Raw genomic sequence first — 22,342 nt, 5'->3', positions numbered from 1 at the left:
TTTGGTGCTCTGTGTGTGTGTGTGTGTGTGTGTGTGTGTGTGTGTGTGTGTGTTTAACACTTTAGGTGGTATAGGATGACTGGAATGGACCAGAATTGGGGATTTCTCTTCCCTCAGGTCATTTTTAAAATATATTTATTTATTTAAGTAATCACTACACACAACGTGAGGCTTGAACTCACCACCCTGAGATCAAGAGTCACAGACTCTTCTGACTGAGCCAACCAGACACGCCTTCCTTTAGGTCACTGAAACTCTAATAAAAAACAGCAGCTTAAGCTTTGCTTAAATAGTTTCTCCTGGGGCAGACATTATTAAGAAGAAGAGAATGCTGTAGTATATTCCAAAATGGTTCCTTTCCCCCTCCCCTGGCAGTGAGCAGGCAGGGATTTTTCTCTGATATTCACCCAGCTAACCTGGTAGAGCTCCAGGAGGTGAAACTTGTAAAAGTATGGGTCTCCTACGACTCTGAGTCCCCTGAAGTTTTACCCCTCAGACTTACTCACCTAGAGCCTTCAGTAATTCATCATTTATTCAGGATTCCCTTCCCTGTGATTTCTGCTCATGGGTTTCTGCTCTAGTAAGATGCGATTCTTTGTATTTGCCTTTTGGTTTCTCCAATTTGGGGGCATTGACTTGCTTTGTGACATCATTTCTCTCTTACATATTTAAGACAAGTTATGAACTTTTCAGTTTGTTCAGCTTTTTACTTATTGTTAGAATAAAGTGGCAACCTCCAAACTTCTTACCTGCTGGGCCAGAAACCTCAAGTTTCTTAGAGTTTTATTTAAAAAGCTTAATCTGATATTCGATTTTTAGGGTTTTCACAGCTTTGGGGATTTCTTGGTCTTTTTAACTATTTCATATTTTGACCTACAGAGAGGACTTCACTTGAGCCCTTTAATATAGGCCTATTTAAGGCATTTAAGAAAACGGTAGGGTCTATGTACATGTATAAGTGAATACTAAGAAAAAAGTAATTAAAAGTAGAGTCTAGTCATATAAATTAAATGATAAATTAGCTTCATTTCAGTTCCTTAATATATTTAGCTCTCTCTTGCCTAAAGAACATAAATTTGGTCTTGCCTCTAAATGGAATATTCAATGCTCTGCATGGTTAACTTTTCTTATTCTTTACGTTTCAGGTTAAATACCCTCAAAAAAAGGCTTTCCTGACATATGTAGAGCAGCCACCACATCTATTATTTTCTATTACATTACCCACTTTATTCACTTATTAGATAATGATTATTTATCTACTTACTTATTTTCTATCTTTCCTCCCCTAAGTTAAAGTCCAAGAGGTAAATATCACTTTTGACTTCCAACTTGCATTTCTCTGTGTCCTAAGACACAAAAGCAAGAAAGTGAAAAATATAGGAAGAAAAACTGTCACAGAGGGGTCATGGTGAGGAAGAAGAGCAGCAGAGGAAGCTCCAGGGATACCCAGCAGCCAAGGGAAAACGGAAGTGCTAAAACACAAAGCCTTATCTAAAATCCAAGAGTAGTTGTCCGAATCCTTCACCGTCTTTGTTTGTTTATTTGTTTGTTTTTGAAAGATTCACTTATTTAGTTTGGAGGGAGAGAGAGTGTGCTGGGGGGAAGGGCAGAGGGAGAAGGAGAGAGAGAAACCTAAGCAGACTCCCTGCTTGACTGTGGACTCCAATGCAGGGCTCGATTCCATGACCACAATATCATGACCCAAGCTGAAATCAGTTGGACACCTAATAACCGATAGAGCCTCCCAGATCCCTCAATCCTCCACCTTCTAAGTCTACTATTATACCCAGAGGATGTTACCAATCGTGTTTCTTTGCCTGTCAAAGCTATAAGACCCATCAGTATTAAACTCCAGCCCAGACCTGCCTGTATCAGGATCCCAGAAGCCAATGTTGGAGCCACCAAAACTTCTGGGCAAAAGGTTGACTTCAGGATGTGTTTCTTCTAAATCAAATTGTAAGCCTTCTGGCATGAAGGTGGATCATCCACTACTGGAGAACTGTGTAGAAAAACCATGGGGTTACTTAATATACAGGAATTGAAAACTACAAAGCAGCAGTAGTAGATCAAGGAAATGCTAAATGTGCAGATTCTGTGGGCAATAACCATGTTGAAAATGAATCCTTTGATAGCTTTCTAAAAAAGATGAACAAAGAGAACTTGCCCCAAACCTTACCAGACTCTGAATGGGAACCAAATCCTGAATAATAGAGAAGAGGTAAACCAAAGACTAGCTCCTATCATCAAATCAAGACCAGTTTGTCTCCTATACAGGACTTGAGCAAAAAAAGTTCAGGGAATAGTGCTTTTCTGAAAGACAAAGCTAGTAAACAATTTGTTGGAGAGACACAAATTTGGATTCCACCAGTAGAGTCATAGCAACTCTCCAGAGGAACAAATCTTGCAAGACCAGGAGAAAAACCCAAAGATAATTCCCTCTTGCTATCTTCAGATCCTTAGTAGGACTCAAGCATCAAAGAAACCCGTGGTCAAGGACAAAAAAGACATGAAGGTTAATGGAGATAAATATGAAAGACCAAATGAAACTAAGTTACAGTTGCACACTGTTACTGAGCAGAAAGTAGAACAAACCCTGGTGTGCTTCTGGGAGGCCATAACAACAGACATCCAAACATTGAGTAAGATCAGAAATCCACTTAAACTTGTTTTAGACTTTGGACATCATGTACACTGCAAGAATCAAAAGCCATAAGCCAAAGGCCTAATTTGACAGTTGGCAGTTCTAATCAAATCATTCCAAACACCCCTAACACAACAGCAAATGGAACCAATGGGAATAAATGCAGCAGCGGCTATCAACAAAAGCAGACTCTGGACGCCAAGTTGAAAAACGCTCTTCCCCAGACCATATTCTCAATGAGACAGCTCCCAAAACTAAGATAAGAAAACCATAAACAGAGGTAGAGTCCCAAATGGGGCCGAAACTCATCCAAATATTAAGAAGATCACAGAAGAAGATTGAAGGAAACAACTGGACGACTGGCAAAAATCTAAGGGGAAAATTTATAAATGGCCTCCTATGGAACTTAAAAAAAAAGAAGAAAAATAATAAAGGAAATGAATATTTTGTTCTGGAAAAGTATGGAAAAAGAAGATGAAGAAAAGAAAGCACAACCTAACCTGTCCAATAAAATTAAGAACATTCTCATAGAATGTCTGCAGCTCATTGAAGAGGGTGTACTTTCTAATGAAATAGTGACCACATTGTCCAGTATTCCTGAGGCTGAAAAATTTGCTACATTTTGGATCTGCAAAGCAAAGTTGTTGGCAACTAAAGGTACTTCTGCTGTTATTGGTCTGTACAAAGAGGCCATTAGAAATGGGGCAACACTGACACAAGAGCTGTGAGAAGTTGTTCTTAATATTCTGCAAGACCCAAACAGAATCACCGAAGGAGTTACTTCTGACCTTTAGCTGCTAAAACAGATATGGTAACAATAGAAAAGCTGGACAGTAAGACAGAATTTGAAGTCTTATCTTTAAAGGAGACAGCAACAACCCAAATAATCAAGGCAGAACAGGATGACCATCCTGGTATCAAGTTAGAGCCCCCTCCCCCATCCCTAGAGTAAGTGGAATGCCAGAAGTGTAAGATATGCAACTCATCATTCTTGTACAGCCTTGGACAAAGACTGAGCGAGTTGTGTCCCGTTATCTGGTTTCGGAGTGTCCATGAAAGAAGGAATACCCTTGTCCAGGTGACCTGGAGAAAACTATAGAATGGACAGACAGATTATGGGCTCTCAGAATTTAATAATTCACTGGACTTACTCAAATTTAATATCCCCATGAGACTGTCTTTGGTTTATTTAAGACTACAGTTTGCCACAATTTTCTAGCATACATACATTTTAAACTACTGAATATTAATTTACCCCACAGGTATGGTAAAAATTTTGACTTTATTGATCTACTTTACTCTCAATATAATTCTTATTTGTATCAGAAGTTTGGTGCCACAGTATGGTAGACTTTCCTTCCGGCAAACACCTTAGCAGAGAGGGCAAGTTCTTCTAGCCAGAAGGAGCTGTGCTTAGAAGCTAGCCTTTCTGACTAGATGCCACATGATAGACCATCTGGTCAAATCCCCTCATTTTACAGTCAATGCTAGCTGTGCCTTTGCTCAGAGATTGCAAATGACTTTTATATGAAACTTTGACTTCTGTCACAGTGTCCCTGTAGATGAGGGGCAATTTATGTCCTGCCTGGGCCAGAGCTCCTCTAATGAAACACAATTCTGAATTGGGGTAGTCATTTAGTTTTTTATATATGAATATAATTTTATATTTATTATCCAGAAATGCTTCAAGTAAAAACAAAAGGAAGCAAGGGAGAGGGGAGGGGAGGGGACACTTGCTTCTTCACTTCAATTCTTTGCTCTGCTATAGGACACGTGGCCTGAGAAGACAGTACAAGCCCCACAGACTAAGACAGGTTGCCTTTCCTTCCTCCTGGCAACTGCTCTTGGAAAGGTAAAATCAGAATCATTATGTAAATGTGAAGTGTAGAAAGCCTAGCCAAAATATTTTGAATTTAAAAATTTTAGCTTTTTTATTATTGAAGTATTATCTAAAACAATAAAAAATAAATTTTGTTTTAAAAAAAGACAATGAAAAACAGAGAGAGGGAGAGGATGAGAGAGAGACAGACAGAAAAGGGACATAAATATTTTTCTATAATGGGAGGTCTTAAAAATTTGAGAACACAGATCAGAGACGATATTTGTGCTGATGGATAGAGACAAGGATGGCATATTTGGCAGCATTCCTGTCCTAGTCAGTGGAGTTCTCAACATTAGCAGTCAGTAATAATTGGTGTAGACCTTAGTACCAAGGTCAGCCCCAGGGCAGATGTTTGAATCTGTGGCAGTAGCAGATGGAATTGTGTCTCTAGTGGGTACTGATAGCAGAGTTGACATTTTAAGGATAGCAATAAATGGGATATTCTGGAAGCAAAAGAAGAAAGACAAAATGCTAAAAATCATGCAGTAGTCATGGAGACAACAAAGTTCTTGGAGCATTGACACTTCCAGGAACCTCTCAAAATTATCTAGGAGGAAACTGAGGAAGACTGGATTTCCTGAAGAGTAAATAGGAACATGAAGTGGCAGAGAAATTTTACTTTGTGGACTTGTTTTTTATCTTTTCTCGTTGCTAGACTAAGATGCCTAAGAAACAAAGATTTCCTTTGTTTTCTTGTGTCTTACAGTAATCTATAGCACAATGAATTTAATATAGTTAGCATGATCTACATTTTTCTCTCTACAGATAATTACTTCATCACTTGGCATTCATGTTTTACCTTTGAGGCTTAGGATCCTGTGATATTGAACCATATGTCTCATCCGAGTTGTATACCTTGCACCTAGGTTGTGTTAAAATTGTGTATCTTCTTAGAACACTTAGAAGCTGGCAAAACCTTAGGACAATATCAGATAAAATTACATTTTATCTTTATAAATGAACATTAAAAATCAAATGCATTGTTAAATCTTGACATTTATCCAAAAGGAAATTCAATTTGGAAGTAGTTGCAGGGCATTTCTGAAATGAAAGATGAGATTTGGAGGTCAAAACCAAAGACTATGTCTTTTATTTTTTCAGTCATTTTCTTTTTCCCAATGCTACTCTAGGTAAAACAGGTGCTTATTACAGTCATTATTGAATTCTTTCCAATTTAAGACATTATGTATTTCTTATTCTCATAAAACTGTCTGCAAGAATAGGCTTTTCTATATCTAGAAAGTAAGAAATTTATAAATCTACAAACCAGGACCTATAAAGTAATATCTCTTGCTCAAAAAGATCTCATAAATTGTATATGTAATAGATACTTAAATATTTATTCTCTTTCCTCTCAGGTACACTCACAGTAAAATATGAATCTTTCAACTTTTTCCCTTTAAAGCCTTTTGTATGATATTAAAATATAAATGATATCAAATTTTAGAGAAAATATAGTAGCAAAATATTGTGAATGAGAAGACAAGGCAACATAAATATGAAAAGAAATAAGTAAATGGCAGATGTGTATAACCATATATTTTTAGGACAATAGGCATAGCCACAATAGAAATTAAATAAACGATTATACACTTTTTCAGAGTCGGTTCAGTCTGAGGGAGGTGATGTACTGCCATTTACAGTACCAGCTGCTTCCTAAAACTCAAAGAAGTATTATATGTGTTTTCTTCTCAGTCAAAGGAAAGTGATGGATCTGAAGAGAAATATGGAGCACAAACTAGATAACATGACCTGTGTGCCTTGCTTCTGGAGTTGGAAGTTGGGAAAATCACATTCTCACAGTAAAAGTACTTTCTGCCTGAGATGACTTACTTCAAGTGGAGATTTCAACATATCCAATCCTGAAACTAGTTGGGACACTGCATGTCCAGGGCCTCCTACCTCCTAATGGACCACTGCTGGTAAAAGTCTACCACTTCCATGACCTGTGTTTGGGATAAACTTAGCCTAAAAATGTGTTCACATAAACCCTGGGCTTTGTTTGTTGTATTTAAGCTAGTCAGGTTTTCTTCCTGTTTGATAATATTTTTGCCTGAACCCCTTGATCTTCATTCCCAATGCTGTACTTTTGAAAGCAACTTGATCATAAACTTCAAACCAGTTAAATTACCTCAAACCATTTGAAATGCAGCCCTAACTTTTACACCAAATTTGACTACATATTTCCAGATTTTTATCCTCCTCCTTGAACCAAGACATTTTCCAGATTTTTTCCCCTGTTTTCAGAGAATATTTATTGACAAGAAAAAAATGTTCCTGACAACTTGTTAAATAGAAACTATAAGTTATAAGGGTATATGCTTGGACTAAATGTTTGTATCCCCCGCCTCCTAACCAAAATTCATTTGCTGAAACCCTAACCCACAATGTGGCAGTTTTGGAGGTAGGGTTCTGGGAAGGCAATTAGATTTAGATGAAGTCATGAGGATGGGCCCCCGTAACGGGATTAGTGCCCTTATAAGAAGAGAGACACCATAGCTCTCTTTCTTTTCTTTTCTTTTCTTTTCTTTTTTAAGAATTTATTTATTTATTTGACAGAGAGAGAGATCACAAGAAGGCAGAGAGGCAGGCAGAGAGAGAGAGAGGATGAAGCAGGCTCCCTGCTGAGCAGAGATCCCAATGCAGGACTCTATCCAGGACCCCAGGATCATGACCTAAGCCAACCGCAGAGGCCCAACCCATTGAGCCACCCAGGTACCCCATAGCTCTCTTTCTGACATGTAAAGATACAGCAAGAAGGTGGCCATTATAAGCCAGGAAGAGGGTCCTCACCAGGAACTAAATTTGCCAGCACCTTGATCTTGGACTTCCCAGCCTTTAGAATTTGAGAAGTAAGTGTTATTTCAGTTACCTGATCTATGTTATTTTGTCACAGCAGTCTAAGCTAACTTATATAGAATGCATAGTGAGTTCCCATGTTCTTCCAGTGTTTTTTGTTTTTTGATTTTGTTTGTAACATGAATCTTCATTTAGGATGCCTAGATTAGAATTGCCTTTAGGGGTACCTGGATGGCTCAGTGGGTTAAAGCCTCTGCCTTCTGCTCAGGTCATGATCCCAGAGTCCTGGGATTGGGCCCCGCATCGGGCTATCTGCTTGGCGGGAAGCCTGTTTCCTCCTCTCTCTGCCTGCCTCTCTACCTACTTGTAATCTCTGTCTGTCAAATAAATAAATAAAATGTTAAAAAAAAAAAAAAAGAATTGCCTTTAAATTCCAAGAGTTTATTCCACTGAAGTCCTGCATGACTGACTAAATTTTTTTCTCTAAGATCTCTTCAAGAACTAAGAAATCTATATTTTTGTAAGGCTTATATCAAAGATTTACGCACCTAGCTAATATAAAATTTGGACATTTATATCATGGTGAGAACCATCTTAATCTTAGCATGTACTGGATAAGCTATAAAAATATGAATAGACAGGGGCACCTGGGTGGCTCAGTGGGTTAAAGCCTCTGCCTTCGGCTCAGGTCATGGTCCCAGGGTCCTGGGATCGAGCCCCACATCGGGCTCTCTGCTCATCAGGGAACCTGCTTCCTCTTCTCTCTCTCTCTGCCTGCCTCTCTGCCTACCTGTGATCTCTATCTGTCAAATAAATAAATAAAATCTTTAAAAAAAAAATATATGAATAGACATTGACTATGTGTGTACTATGTTTTAGGCACTGAGTTAAAATTCACATACCTTATATAATTCTATTAAGAACCCACAAGGGAGTCACCAATCTTATTTCCTATGATATAGAAGAAGAAACTGCAACTTGGAAAAGTTAAGAGCAGAACAACAGACCCTAAATGGAGTTGTTTATACTAAGCCCCCAGTCACTAAACTGATATTTAGTCACACTTTCGGTTGTAAGGGAATCTTAAACCAGTCAGTCAGGTATTGTCTGATCAGCACTAGTTAGATAATCTGCCTGGTAGACACCTGCCATCCTCTAAGGAAAAGTAACCTTACAATAACCAACCACTTTTTGGCCTAATATAACTTCCTTGTTTCTGCTTGCTTCTGCCTATAAAAGGTTTTTGTGCATGTGTGTGGATCCTTAGAACTTCTTTCTATCTGCTAGATTGGACACTGCCTGATTTGTGTATCATTAAATAAAGTCAATAAGATCTTTCAAATTTAACAAAGTTAAATTTTGGTTTGTAGGAAAGGTTATGTAACTTATTTATGGTCAAACAGAGAGAACAGATCTGACTCAGTCCCATGCCTATCCAACTCCAAAGGCAATAGTCCGACCTACATCACACTGACTTTTGTGTATGGAATGTCAATTATTAATCTTACCCATCTCTGAATGAAGTGGGGTGAAGAAGATGACCTCTTTTCTTATTGCTTTGAACATGGTGTACTCCCTTACATTTGAGTATATTTTAGAGTCATATAGGTTTAATTTTCCTTTTTGTTTTAAAATTATATTCAGTGTTTATGACAGCCTAGAGCTTATTAGTCTGGCTATAAGAACTCTGGTGCTAATGAGTTTCAATTTCAGATAGGTGTTTTGCTAGCCTTGGCTAGCCATTCACAGACACATTTAATTGGCTTTAAGGAGCTCTGAGAGTTAGTTTGAGTCTGTCAACAAAAATAGCAAAAAACAAAACAAAATAAAAACAAAAACTAGTGTTCTAGAGTATGGATGGTAATTCACATGACTTCATGAATCAACTTTAATTTTACTTTAATCAATACTTGAATTGCAATCATATGTAGTAAGTTATTTTTGTTTATCATCATGAGGTTTTAAAACAAATAGTAGTACTTCAAAATAATCTATATATGACATGACGTCATGAAATATTAATAATAAATTGGGAATATAAACACAAGAATATTATCATAACTTGGCAAGTGATTTTTCAAACTGAAAAAGCTGAATGTTAATTGGCTAGGAGTAGAATGTACCATTTCACCTGCCAAGTGCCTTGAGAAAATTTCTTCACATTGGAAAAATGATTTGAAAGAAATGATTTGAAAAATCTGCTTACTAAATTTTATTGATTTTTATTTTCTTTTATATAAAATGTTACAGTCCATAAATCCCATCTATAAGACTTAAAGACCAAAGACTACCTGTTCAAGGGAGTTCATAGTTGTAATCCTTAGATTATAAATGGGAGGTAGCTATAAAAGGATTTTGTGTGTGTATGTGTGTGGATCCTTAGAGCTTCTTTCTATCTGCTAGATTGGATAGGTCTAATCCCAGGTCTACTCTGATCTAAGTGAGGTCTTGGAACCACTACTTGTCAATAAAATGTGAATAAAAGCATGTTAGGAGAGAGTTTTTCATGTTTCTCTTGCATATCTGTGAGTCTTGTGAGCAGAGGCATTTACTACGTTCTGTTTAAGGCTCTATTTTCAAGGATACTTGAAAATAGAAATAGTGTCCCCTCCTGGAGAAAATGGCAAGCTTGCTTACAGCCATGGAAGATAAAGACAGGGTCTACCTGTTGAGCATAGGGCCATAGGACAAGCATACTTACTGCCTAGTCCTAAAATAATAATGAAAATAATCATAATATTTTCTCAGAAGCAGAAGATAGGTATCATTATGCCTATTACCAAAAATTCTAGTTCTATAAACTCAGAGATTCTCTCTTGTAAAGTAACCCACTGTGTGTTCAGGTATCTGGCCTTCTCTGTTTTGCCCTGTAGGGTTCAAAGCTTGGGAACTGTCAAAACTGAAAAGAAGCTGACACTCTGGCTGTTCCTATTGGTGTAACTAATAAATTGTCTTTTGTCTCTGATTTCAGAGCCTTGTGTTTTTTGAAAGCATTCATGAAGTTGTGGTAGATGCAGGGGAGGGAAAAAAGAAAACAAACCCAAAAAATCCTCTTCAGTTATCCTCCTAGGTTCAAAGGATGGGGCCCTTGGATCGAACTGATAACAGACAGATAAACAAGAGGAAAGAAAAAAACAGATTTAATAATTTATGTGTACATGGGAATTTACAAAGAAATATTACTCAAGTAGGTGGCCTGAATTTGGTGGCTTATATACTATCCCAAAGAGTGAAAAAGTGTGGGGAAGAGGCTAGACAAAGCAAAAGAGGGCTGAAGCCTCTTGGGGAGGGAGTAAATTGTGGAAAGGTGACTAGGAACATATGGTAAACAAGGGTTGTTCAGTAAAGTTTGCTATGCAGAATCTGGGCTAATAGGATCCAGTCATCTCAGATGATTAAGTGTCCCCCTGGTAAGAGTTGTTCTCTTCCTGGTATAGAAGAAGACACATTTACAAATGTAAATTTACTTTATAAATGCAAATTTCCTTTACAAAAAAAAAAAAAAAAGGTCTGTTTTTAGAGCTTTTCCTGTGTCTGTTCTTCAATTGCCTTCAGCTCAAAATAAGCCTCATGTGAAAGTGGCATATTTTAGGGTTGCATATTCTGGTCCCCTTCACAGGTTAGCTGGCAAGTAGGGTAAAATCTCAAACTCTTCACAGTTCTTGATGGTTTTGGCTCTGAAGATTGTGATGCTGACAGAGACATGGATTTTTGGAAGAGGAAGGACAAAAGCCCTGCATTCTGGGATCAGTGATATGAGAAAACTACCTAGTGAGGGTTTTCACCCAAGTGTTGAATGGGGAGAAGGAATAATGGGTAGCACTTGCCCTGCCTTAATGAAAGTTTAGAGGCTGAGCTGCAAGAAGTATGTTTGAAACAAATGGCACAAATGGTGACTTGGTCATACCCACTCTTGTTTGGGCATGCAGAGGAAGAGGTATTATCAGAAAGATGGGGTGGGCATCTCCACAGCCTCATCTGAATGGCAATGTAATTGTGGCTACTGAGCCAAACAGTTTCTAAGCTAAAATAATGTTGGCGATGAGTACCTTGCAGTGCAATTTGGAACTTTACGTGTATTGAAAGCTTTAACATTTATTTGGTTGAACCATGGGTGACCGATAGCTGAAACTGAAAACAAATGTATCTTCCTCACTAATGAGGAGCCACTCTCTCCCTCACTCCCTCACTGGACTCACTCTTCTACTATTCCAACTTCATCTGCTTTTAAGGTAAAGCAGTAGAGCAAAGGTCTTTCTGATCCCAAGGAGGACCAAAGGTCATATACACTTTAAACTTTGGGATAAGGAGGGCTTCAAACTTATCACTATGTTGGATTGGGTAGCCAAACAGATAATGAACTCACTTCCATGGTGAGAGGAGTGCCCAAACACAGCTAAAACAGTTTGGCTAGTGTTCATAGTAAGTGAGAGATCTTAATGTGATCTTGTAGGGATGCCCTTTGGACCAATTCAATGTACTTTTTGGGACTGCCTCTACATCTGGTAGGGCAGGAAGTGATACGTTATATGATTTACTTCTCATACCAGTAGTGTCGGGGAGATGTGTATAGGAGTCAGTGTAGAGAAGTGCTTCTGCCTTTGCTGTACTGCCACCCCACCAACCTCTTTGAATTTCAGTGACTAATAATTTTGATAACTGGAACCTATTGTGGATTGAATTGTATCCTCCCAAAAGATATGTTAAAGTTCTAACTACCAGTACTTGTGAATGTTAGCTTATTTGGAAATAAGTTCTTTGTAGGTAAAATAAAGTTAAGATGAGATCATAGAGAATTAAGGTGGTTTTAATCCAATGGCTGATGTCCTTCTAAGAAGTACATTTGGGCACAGACACACAGACAGGAAAACAACACATGAAGGCACAAGGCACATAGAGTGGAGGCTGAGACTGGAGGGACACAGCAGCAAACCAAAGAATGCCAAGTCCTTCTGATAACCACCAGAAGGAAGGAAGAGGCATGGAAGGTGTTTTCTCTGGGGCCTTCAGGGGAAATATAGGCTTGCCGACATCTTGATTTCAGACCACCAGCCTCCAGAGCTGTAAGAGAGGTGATTTCTATTGTTCTAAACCACCCAGTTTGTGGTACTTTGTTATGACAGGTACTAATATATAGGGAACTAATAGATAGCCTCTGGTTTCTACCTAGAATTGCTACCAGTTTTGATTCATCACCTCTCTGACATGACACTCAGGTACAGACTCTCTGAAAAGGAGCTATTAGTTGCTACTGACCTTTTATCAAAACTAAAAGTCTGATTTATGGAGTCATTGTGAGTCTCCTGTGTGATATTCTCGTTTTGGGGTGGTTCAACTCAGACTTGGTGACCCAAAAAGATAGGAAGGCCTGAAAAAGCCTTGTTAAATAGAAATGGCAGGTTCTAGGTTCTAGAATATAGCCAGACTTTTTTCACTGGAATCTATTTTATATTTAAAAAGTGGCAGCTGTTCCTTTGGGGGAAACATAATATCCCCCTCCACAGCCTAAAGCAAAATTGCTAGCTCAGTGGGACCCACAATTCTCAGAGATTTCCCTAAATGCCTGATCTTGGATCACTAATGGTACCCACTAATCTGGGTTACTTGACTATTCAACCTCAGCCTTAACTATGCAGAAATAAAAGCACTGGTATTCACTCTACTCAGTAGGTACAAATAAAAACTCTTGTCCTATCTCTGGCCAATACCCTCTTCAGTACATTTTTTAAAATACATAATTTTTCTGAAACATAAGCTATGGCAAATGACCTAGCTGCTTGGTATGCCATTTTAAACATTGTAACCTGGCAGATTAAAGACATCCTTCTTTGGGATTATGAATGATAGAAACAAACTGCAGTTGCTGTTCAGACTCCCTAGTTCACCCATGTAAATATTCATGATAAGGGCCTGTTTTCTGATAATACCAACTAGATCAACAATGGCCTTTTTGATGAGGTGTTTAATGAATCTACTATCCACAGCATTTGGTATTACCAAACACTGGAATAACCTTTTCAAAAATTGACTGAGAACATTTTCTGACTCTACATCCTGTACCTCTTTCTAATCCACATACCCTAGAAATGCAAATTAGTCAATGAATGCAGCTATCTCTAGAAAGGCATCACGTCCTCTTGGGTGCTTCTTGGGTAATGGTCAGGATGAAAATGATGGAGGTTAATGGACTTATTTTGAAAATTCAAGAATATGCGTTGGCCATTTCTGGGTATGATACTTCTTTCTTTCCTCCAGCAATAACTCTGGTCTGGCCTGATTGTGTGCCCTCTTGGTGTCAGTCTACTATTTACCGAGTCCCCTAGAATGACCCGTACATGACCTTTTTGGGGATGTGTTGGGTTTCTTTAAGTTTTACAAAAAATCCCTTCTATTTCTTATATATGAATTTTACAAACAAAAGGTTTGTGTGTGAGTAGAAGATAATTGAGAGGGAAAAAAATGTAGGTATAGCTAACTGGAAAGGGATTTGGGGGTGGCAGATGTAGGGTAGCTCCCCAGGATTCCCACCTTCTAATGTATACGGTGGCAGAAAGCTTAGCAAAACTGTCTCCTGATGTCAAAGGAAAACAGAATTATAAATGAAGAACTTGTTTGTTTAGCTAAAAGGATTTCTAAGCAAAGTAATGAAGGTAGTACCTCTACTTATGGTAAAATGGTTTCTTTCCTCTGCTTGTAGTAAAGGGAGGAGAAAGAAATTTAAGATAAAACTGTTAAACGAAAATGAATCAGAACTTGATGAATTTGAAAATTCTTATCATAAAATGGCAAAAGATGCAAAAATTCAGACATCATTTCTGAAATCTTGGCTTAGGGAAACCGCCAAGGATGTGGCTGTATAAACTTTTGCTAAAACTTCTGAAAAAAACACAAAGAGCATTCCTTCACACAAAGGGCCCTTTGAGGAGATTAAGGGTGTGCCTCATTGATCCTCTTAATCAAACCACAGGGCCTCCAGGAGGCTTAAGGGCATTTGACCCTCATCTATCACAGCAGGAAGCTAAAACAGAGAAAGGATTAATTCGGAAAAATCTGTGGAGGTGAATTTTGTCAAATGGAGTTTACCCCCATTGAAATCAAAGGGAGACCTAGAAAGTTTTGAGAAGTTTATCTAAAAAAAAAAAAAAAAGAAAGAAAGAAAGAAAGAAAAGAAAAAACCCCCAAACCACAGTTCACTGGACTGAAAGTGACAGAGACAGTGTAAAGAAAAAGGTAATTGTCAGATCTCCAAAATTCTACTGGCAGGAAGTAGACTGATAAAATTATTCAGCTTCAGAAGTGTGCTACCTCCATTAAAAAAAAGGAGGAATCCAGAGAATGAAGCTGAATGACATGGAGAATTATCCTCAGATCTTAAAAATGAAGCAAGAAATGCCAAACATTTGTCCAGCTGTATTTCAGATCTGCCAGTGACCCCTTTGCATCCACCCCCAGCCCTCCTTTTTGACTGGGACTGTAACAGGGTAGCAGAATATTTATTCCATCACCCCAAAATAATGCCTTTTGGCATAAGAATTAGTTTGAGCTGATTATTTTGAGAAACTGCAGCAGACACAGAAGCTCTGAAAGCAGAGTAGAAGTTACCCTTTTGTAAAGAACAGCTCTATTTATATGGGCAATTTACATTTAAAAAGGGGACCTGTACCAGGGAGAGAGTTATTATCAGCAATAACTTGTTGTCTGAGAGACTGATCTGCAGGGCAAGACAACTTTTGTTTACCAAACATTTCCTCCACTCACTTTCCCTTGAATTGCCTCCCCTTCCCTCAACATCTTTCTTTTGTCTTTAGCTGAAGATGATATTCAAGGTGGTTGGTTGGGCCATTTTAGAGGGTTACTCGGTTTTCCTGGGTATCTCCCATGTGCACATGAGGTATCCATACTAATAAAACTTTTCTTTTTCCTCCTTGTTAATCTTTTATTACATAGGTCTTATCAAAGGTCTAAGAAGGTTAGAGGAAAATTTATTTTAGCTTATAATTATCTATAGTTCTTATTCTATGTTAGTCTCACTACTTAATATTGTTGTTCTGGTTGTTGAAGTTGTCTTTAGTTTTGAAGGTACACAGATGAAGAAGTGTGCCCTAGGAACTTTTAACACATTACAACCAGGAGCCACATCTGCATCTGAAGGTTATTTAGATGATGAGATTTTGGACTTTGGACTTGATGAGTGAATGGCACCCTTGAGAACCTTGGGAGGCAATGAATGTATATTGTATATAGTAAGGGCATGAATTCCTGGGGGTCGGAGGACAGATGGGTATAGACTCTAGGGTAGCTCTTTATAATTCTTTCCTCCTTATGTAATCCCTTTCCACTGATTATGGGCATGACCAAGTGTTGCGTGATTTCTTTTCCTTTAGTGCCTGCAGTTCTTGGTCACGCCCACTTCAAAGAATGAAGAGGTAGACCAGATGAAGAGTGGTGGACAGCAAAGCAAAATTTATTGAATGAGAGTACAAAGCTCCTGAAGAGGCAGGGGACCCGAAAAGGTTGCCAGGGAAGTTTCTAAGTCTAGGAGTTTTATGGGCTTTGTTGGCATTGGGCTGTTTTAATCTGATTAACCCTTCATGTGCCTGTCACCCAACTAGGTTTTTGTCATCTATCATGTGGGAAAGGGTGGAAGGCTCCTTCCAGGGTGGTGTAAAATCCTTTAAAGGGTGGTTTCTTCTTGGGGGGGGGGGGTTGTCCCTCACTGCCTTACTTCCAACTATCTTTCATTACTATGACAACAAAGCTGATGTTACTCCTATGATTGCGGCCTTACTTGTCCAAGGTGATGTCATGCCACTGCTGTGATTACATTATGGTATCTGTGTACTGCTGGTTCTGAAGTAGCGAGCTACTACATAGCAAAGAACAATGGTTTAAAGAATTGTGGATGGCCTCTAGTTGCCAAGGCAGTCTTCAATAAGAAATTAAAGTTTAGTTCTATAGCCACAAAGAAATAAATTCTGCCAGTAACTTGAGAATTTTCAATAACTTAGATTAAGCCATGTCCAGACTCTTGACCTACAGAAATTTGAAATGATAAATGGCAGTTGTGTTAAGCTGCTAAGTGTCTAATAATTTGATACATAGCATGGGCACGTAATACAGGGGCAATAGAGAGAGAAAAGCCTTAGTACTTTGGGAAGAAACACCTTAGCTTCCCAGATGTAAGAAGAAAGGACATTGATTTTTTTTTTTTAATCTTTCTGACTATACAAGGATTCTTCCTTTTGGGGGGAAAATGACCCATTATATGTGATGATTAATTTTATGTGTCAACCTGACTGGGCAAAAGGATGATCAGATAGCTGGTAAAACACTATTTCCGTGTGTGTGTATCAGGGTGTCTGCAAAAAAATTATCATTTGAATCAGTAAGCTGAGTAAAAAGATTGCCCTCGCCACTGCAGGTGGACATCATCCAATCCATTGAGGGCCATTAGAACAAAAGGTGGGTAAAGGGCAAGTTCACTCTCTCCACTTGAACTGCAACATTGACTGTCTCTGCCTTCAGACATTAGTACTCTTGATTCTCAGGCCCCATATGAGACTGGAACTGACATGATTGCCTTCCCTGGTTCTTAGGCTTTTGAGCTTGGAGTGGAACTACATCCCCAGCTTTCCTGAGCTTCCAGTTTGCAGATTGTAGATCATGGGACCTCCAAAATCACAGAAGCCAGTCTCTCATAATAAATATCTATTTCTGTTTTGGATTTGGAGAATCTTTGGAGAATCTTGACTAAGACATTCTCTCACAGGCAGTTTCAAGCATCTTTAACTTTATTACGGCTGGGTCTACGGTTTATCACTAAGTAGCTCAAACATAATTTGATCATCAGTCTCATTGATAACTCTATTGGGACAGCAGAGGGTGGCTCTAGCTCCTCTGTACCTTCCATGCAAAGCAATTGTCACCACCTCCAGATAATTTTTCCACCCCCATTGTCACAGCTGTAACTCAGTCATTCCCTGAGATGGATGATTGCATATGGATAGTGACATAGATAATGAGACAGTTTTCACTGACAGCTTTCAGGTAGTCCTTCCAAAACCAATGACTGGACTAAATTATTCAAGATGAATAGTAAATCCCAAGGCTTATTAGCAAAACAGGAACCCATGTTGGAGGTCATGGGGCCCCCAGAAAGATGTAGGAGAGGGGTTCCAACAGTCGCAAACAACTCTTTTATTCTCAGGTCATAATTTGTGCCCTAGGACTACATTTTTTATATAGAAATTACTTATTAACTTGCCTGTCACCCAAACATATATTTACTTATACTTTAATGGTAATTATTAGCAAAATTCAAAATGTTTTTGAGAACATTGCTTTTAGATCAGGTAGTCATTAGATAACTACTGAGACTTTCCCCATATGTGGCTACCACTGTCTACTTGGGAGAACTTCCTGGAAAAACAACTGTCTCATGAATTAGGTCAATTTCCCTACAATGGAAATCAGCCATTTAGAAAAGGTGATACAAGATATGTGCTCACTTCGGCTGGCATGATGCCATTTGGGCCTTGGAAGCATTCCAGTCAGTCTCAACTCACAGGCTAGGATTGCCTTAGACATTATAGTGAAGAGTCAAAGAGTAGTCTGTATGATTACAGAAGCTGCTGGATTAATGCCATGGGCCAATTTCAATGGAGAAACTTGAAAAAGCCACCTAGCTTTCCAAGGTAGACCTTATTGGTTCATTAGACTTGCTCTGCTAGGACATTGAGGGGCAGCTTTGAGATTAATATTGTGGGTAGACCACATCTGGCTTTTTGGGATCCTATTGATACAGACTTAAATGCTATACAAGAAAAAAAAAAAAAGGAATTTTATCATATTTTTCAGAGTAGCTGGTCGGAGTAGCATAACCTAATGGGGAACTTTATCAAAAACCAAGAGGATGCCAAAAGGATGGATAGACATTTTGGTGAAAAAATTCTCTGGAGAATCTCTTATGTCTCCATATTTTACAAGCAGAGACGCTGAATGTCATTGTCCTGAACTGTCTTCAGGAATGTATACATAGAGATCACATCTTCCTCTGAGACAAAGAGTATGCGTACTTACTGCTTAGTATAATAAACATAATATTTTCCTCAGAGCAAACAACAGACATGCATCTTGCCCGTTACTAAAGATTCATATTCCCTAAACTTGGGGTTCCTTTCCAATGGAATATAATCCACTACATGCAAGTACCATCTGGCCCTCTAGGTGTCACCATATGAAAATGAGGACTCAGAGCATAGGAGCAAAATATATATTGATACTCAGGCTACTGCTGTTGTAATAAACTATCCTTTGTTTCTGAGTGAAGAATCTCAAATCTTCTGCAGCATCCATGAAATTCTGACAGTCTTGTTAATTTGTTAACTTGTTAACTTTCAAGTAAGGTAAATTCTGACCTAAGGTAAATTCTTGATAAAGTCAGAAGTGCCACTTTTGGGTCGACACAAAGGAGAATATTATATGCATGCTCTGTGCCCACCTCCCCCCTCTTTTTTTTTTTTTTTTTTTTTTTTTTTACTTCTATCGACCAGAACCATACATTGAAAGGAACTGTTTCTCTGAATTGCTTTGTGGAAGATAGCTCTCTACAGAATAGAAAAAAATGGTAGTTCTGTTAAATAAGAGAGAAATAAGTTTTTTAATGAACTAACTCACTGAAATGTTGGAGTTTATTTGTTGTGGTAGTGGTAAGTGTGCATTGATGAAGAATGACAGATTAACAATGTGACTGGCCAGACAGCACACACATAAGGTCTCCTGAAAATGGTTGTAAAAACCAGCTATAGATGAGTGCCTAAGACAGTTCATCTTAGCAGGCAGCAGAAGGGTTGATTCTGTTTACTCATCTGCCAAGTTATATAAACGGCAATTTCAAGGCCTAAAAATCCCATAACCCCCTAATTTCTCTTGAAGTTTGGCATCTTCTCCTTGCTAGATCCCTGAACATTATTCTAGAACCTGTTGAGCAATAATGGACTTGCCTATCTGTCATTGATTGTGTGTTCCCCCTAGAAAATGCTGTTTCCGCAGGGCAAGTTTTTGTGCTATCTAGATATTCTTTGTTGATTTATTATTTCACACATCTTTATAATTACTCTATTTAATATAGAAATAGTACTGGATGAGGGTGTTACTGCAACTAATCATAGACCTATGTGGCAATTTATCGATGGCTGAGCAACAGACTAATAATATTTTAGGATAGAATTGTTGGATAACTGTTATGTTACAAATATTTAGTAAAAATCACTGCTTGCCACAATATGGAAAGTGGACCAAGATTTCACTAGACCTGTAGCTCTTGGGAAAATTAACTCTAAAAATAAAAAACATTATTATAGGTGGCATTGTTACAGAACCTGGACTGGATCCTGGAGGAAGAACCAAGTGGCACTTCAAGACTTTGGAGGATTGGAGGTTTAACACTGGTGGGCTCAGAGGAGGTTGTTCTCCAAAGGTCTGAGCCCCGAGCACAAGGAGGGAGAGGAATTTATACCCTTCTACTTCTGCATACTTGGTACTTTTGGCGTAGGCAGGAAACGGGGTATGAAAGGAGAACCCAGAAGGGCTTTGAGACAAGGACTGGAATTCTCTTGCTTGTTTGGTTGGCCATCTTAGAGTACAGTTTTTCCCTATCAGCATTATTATTATTATTACACCTTTAGAATAGGATTTTAAGAAATAAGTTAGTTCGTGAAAGAATTATCTATTTTGAGAGCTAAAATGAGAGGGAATAAAGAAATTGGTAGTTAAGCAAGATAGGGAGATTCTAATATCCACAAGGGTAAATAAGACTAAAAACAGATTTAAGCCAGCAAAGGCCTAGTAGGATTTTTCTGTTAATATAAATGACTCAATCCTGAAGCATAGGTATGTTATGGATTTAACTTGCCCTTTTAACTCTATTATTTTGGGTGACCACAAGATAGCCACCATTAAAAGAGAGTAGAAGGTGTGGGAGACAAAAACCAAGAGATAAGACAGATATGAAGAGTGTTTTTTTAATGCAACTATTTATTTATTTATTTATTTATTTATTTATTTATTTATTTTTGAGAGCGATAGGCTGAGCAGGGTGGGGCGGGGGAGAGGGAGGGAGAGAGAATCCCAAGCATGCTCTATGCCCAGTGCAGAGCCTGACACAGGGTTCCATCTCATGACCCTGAGATCTCACAACCCTGAGATCATGACCTGAGCAAAAACCAAGAGTCCAAGACTTAACCGACGCTGACACCCAGGTTCTCCTGAAAAGTATTTCTAAGAAAAGACTCTGGTATGGTTCCTGGTACCTACAACTGGTTAGAAGGAAAACCTGCCCAAGTTGTAGGTAATTTTATTGCCAAAAATCCAAATTCCTGACACAGAAAGCCTTTGGCATTTGTCAAAATGTCATTCCTTAAACCACCATCAGCTCCCCAAACTTGCCTAAACAGAAAGCCAACTACCAAAACTCTACACCCATCACGGATTATGTAACAGTAATCCCCACCTCACCTGTGTCTACGCGGGAAGGCAAGGCAGGAAAAGCCATGCAGACTGCAGTCCAGGTTCATAAAGAACAATGTTCTGAGTTGCTACTTTCAGAGAACAGACTCGGGTTCTAATCACATAACTTCCACTGCTGCCAGAGCAGGTCTTCACGGTGTCCTCCCACAGGATTATATCCTTGGTGTGTTCTCCCATTCTTCCATTCTCTGAATGTTGAGGTGTTTTTTCGTTTTTGTTTGTTTGTGCGTGTGTGTGTGTGTAAGATTTTATTTATTTATTTTTGAGAGATAGAGGGAGAGAGAGTGTGTGAGTGGGCAGCTGAAGAAAAAGGAGAAGCAGACTCTGTGTTAAGTGTGGAGCCTGAGAGGTGGGTGGTGGTGGTGGTGGGGTTGGTATGACAACCTAGAGACCATGACCTGAGCTGCAGTCAAGAGTCGCATTCCTAGCCAACTGAGGCGCCCCTGTTCAGGTGTTTTTATTATGAATGTCTTGTCCCTGATCCTCAGCTGTAAAATGGATGGACATATATTGTCTTCTAGTTAATAGGACATAAGACCATAAGTGTATCTGACATGAAGTTCCTGGATTTTGAGCCTCTGAGGTCTCTGAGGCCTTGGGGACTATCTGAGTCAAAATTTAGAAAGAGTCTGATTGAAGGGAAGCAAGATACATTAGTGAGAAAAAGAATTTTATTGTGTTAAGCCACCAAAATTGGATATTTCTTACAGTTTTATCCTAAATTGGTGATTCTCAAACTTATGTTCATTTTCAGTTCCTAAAAAAGCCTTTTTATACATTTTTTTACTTGTCACTCCTTCTGTTAAATTTTAACACCATAGATATACTCTGTATCTCTTTGTGTACCTCTACCCACCAAGGACCAACTTTTGTCCCCTTGGGGGCGCCATTGCCCCAGTTGAGAACGCACTGCTCTTCAAATTCCCCACCTATCCCTGCATACTAATCGTTTCAACTTTGTTTCAAGTCCTTGAACTTAACCAAACTCTTCTGAAGTTTAAGAACTTTCTTGCTTATCTTTTTTTCCGTGAACACTCTCAATTTCAATCTTCGCATTACTGATTTCCTCTAATTTTTCAAAATATTTCTTAACATTTCCTTAAATGTTACTTTCACAGAAAGAAACCTGATTTTAAAGTAGTTCTGCCACTGTAATTCTTTGTACTCTTCTTTCATAACATGTATGACAATTTGTAATAATATATTTGGCTGTTTTTATTCTTAATGCTTATTTCACTCACTGTTGTTGGGATAGGGAAACTGAAGGGATCCAAAAAAAAGACCCTCTTTCTTGCCCTCTTTCCTCCTTCTATTCTTGCTAAGATCTGTACCCTGGCTTTCCACACCCATTATAGTACTGATAATGCATGTTCTCCTTATAAAGTTCAAGGAGATAATGATTTTTTTGGAGGCTTCCAGTGTAGTCTAAAGAATGACTGGGCAAGGTCATCATGAAGGTTTTCTAAGAATATTGACTCGAGAGACCTTGATGC

The 22,342-nt window shown here is 38.5% G+C and overlaps 1 pseudogene; it reads left to right on the top strand.

Annotated features, from left to right (window-relative positions):
* LOC111153146 overlaps nucleotides 1–20,947 on the top strand; it is a 28,559-nt pseudogene extending 7,612 nt beyond the window's left edge.
* The last annotated feature ends 1,395 nt before the right edge of the window (nucleotides 20,948–22,342 follow it).

Source organism: Enhydra lutris, unplaced genomic scaffold (assembly GCF_002288905.1).
Source record: "Enhydra lutris kenyoni isolate GAN:26980312 unplaced genomic scaffold, ASM228890v2 scaffoldscaffold3, whole genome shotgun sequence".
Taxonomy (NCBI): Eukaryota; Metazoa; Chordata; class Mammalia; order Carnivora; family Mustelidae; genus Enhydra; species Enhydra lutris.
Note: the sequence above shows the minus strand (reverse complement) of the source record. Positions and strands in the feature narration are given on the sequence as shown.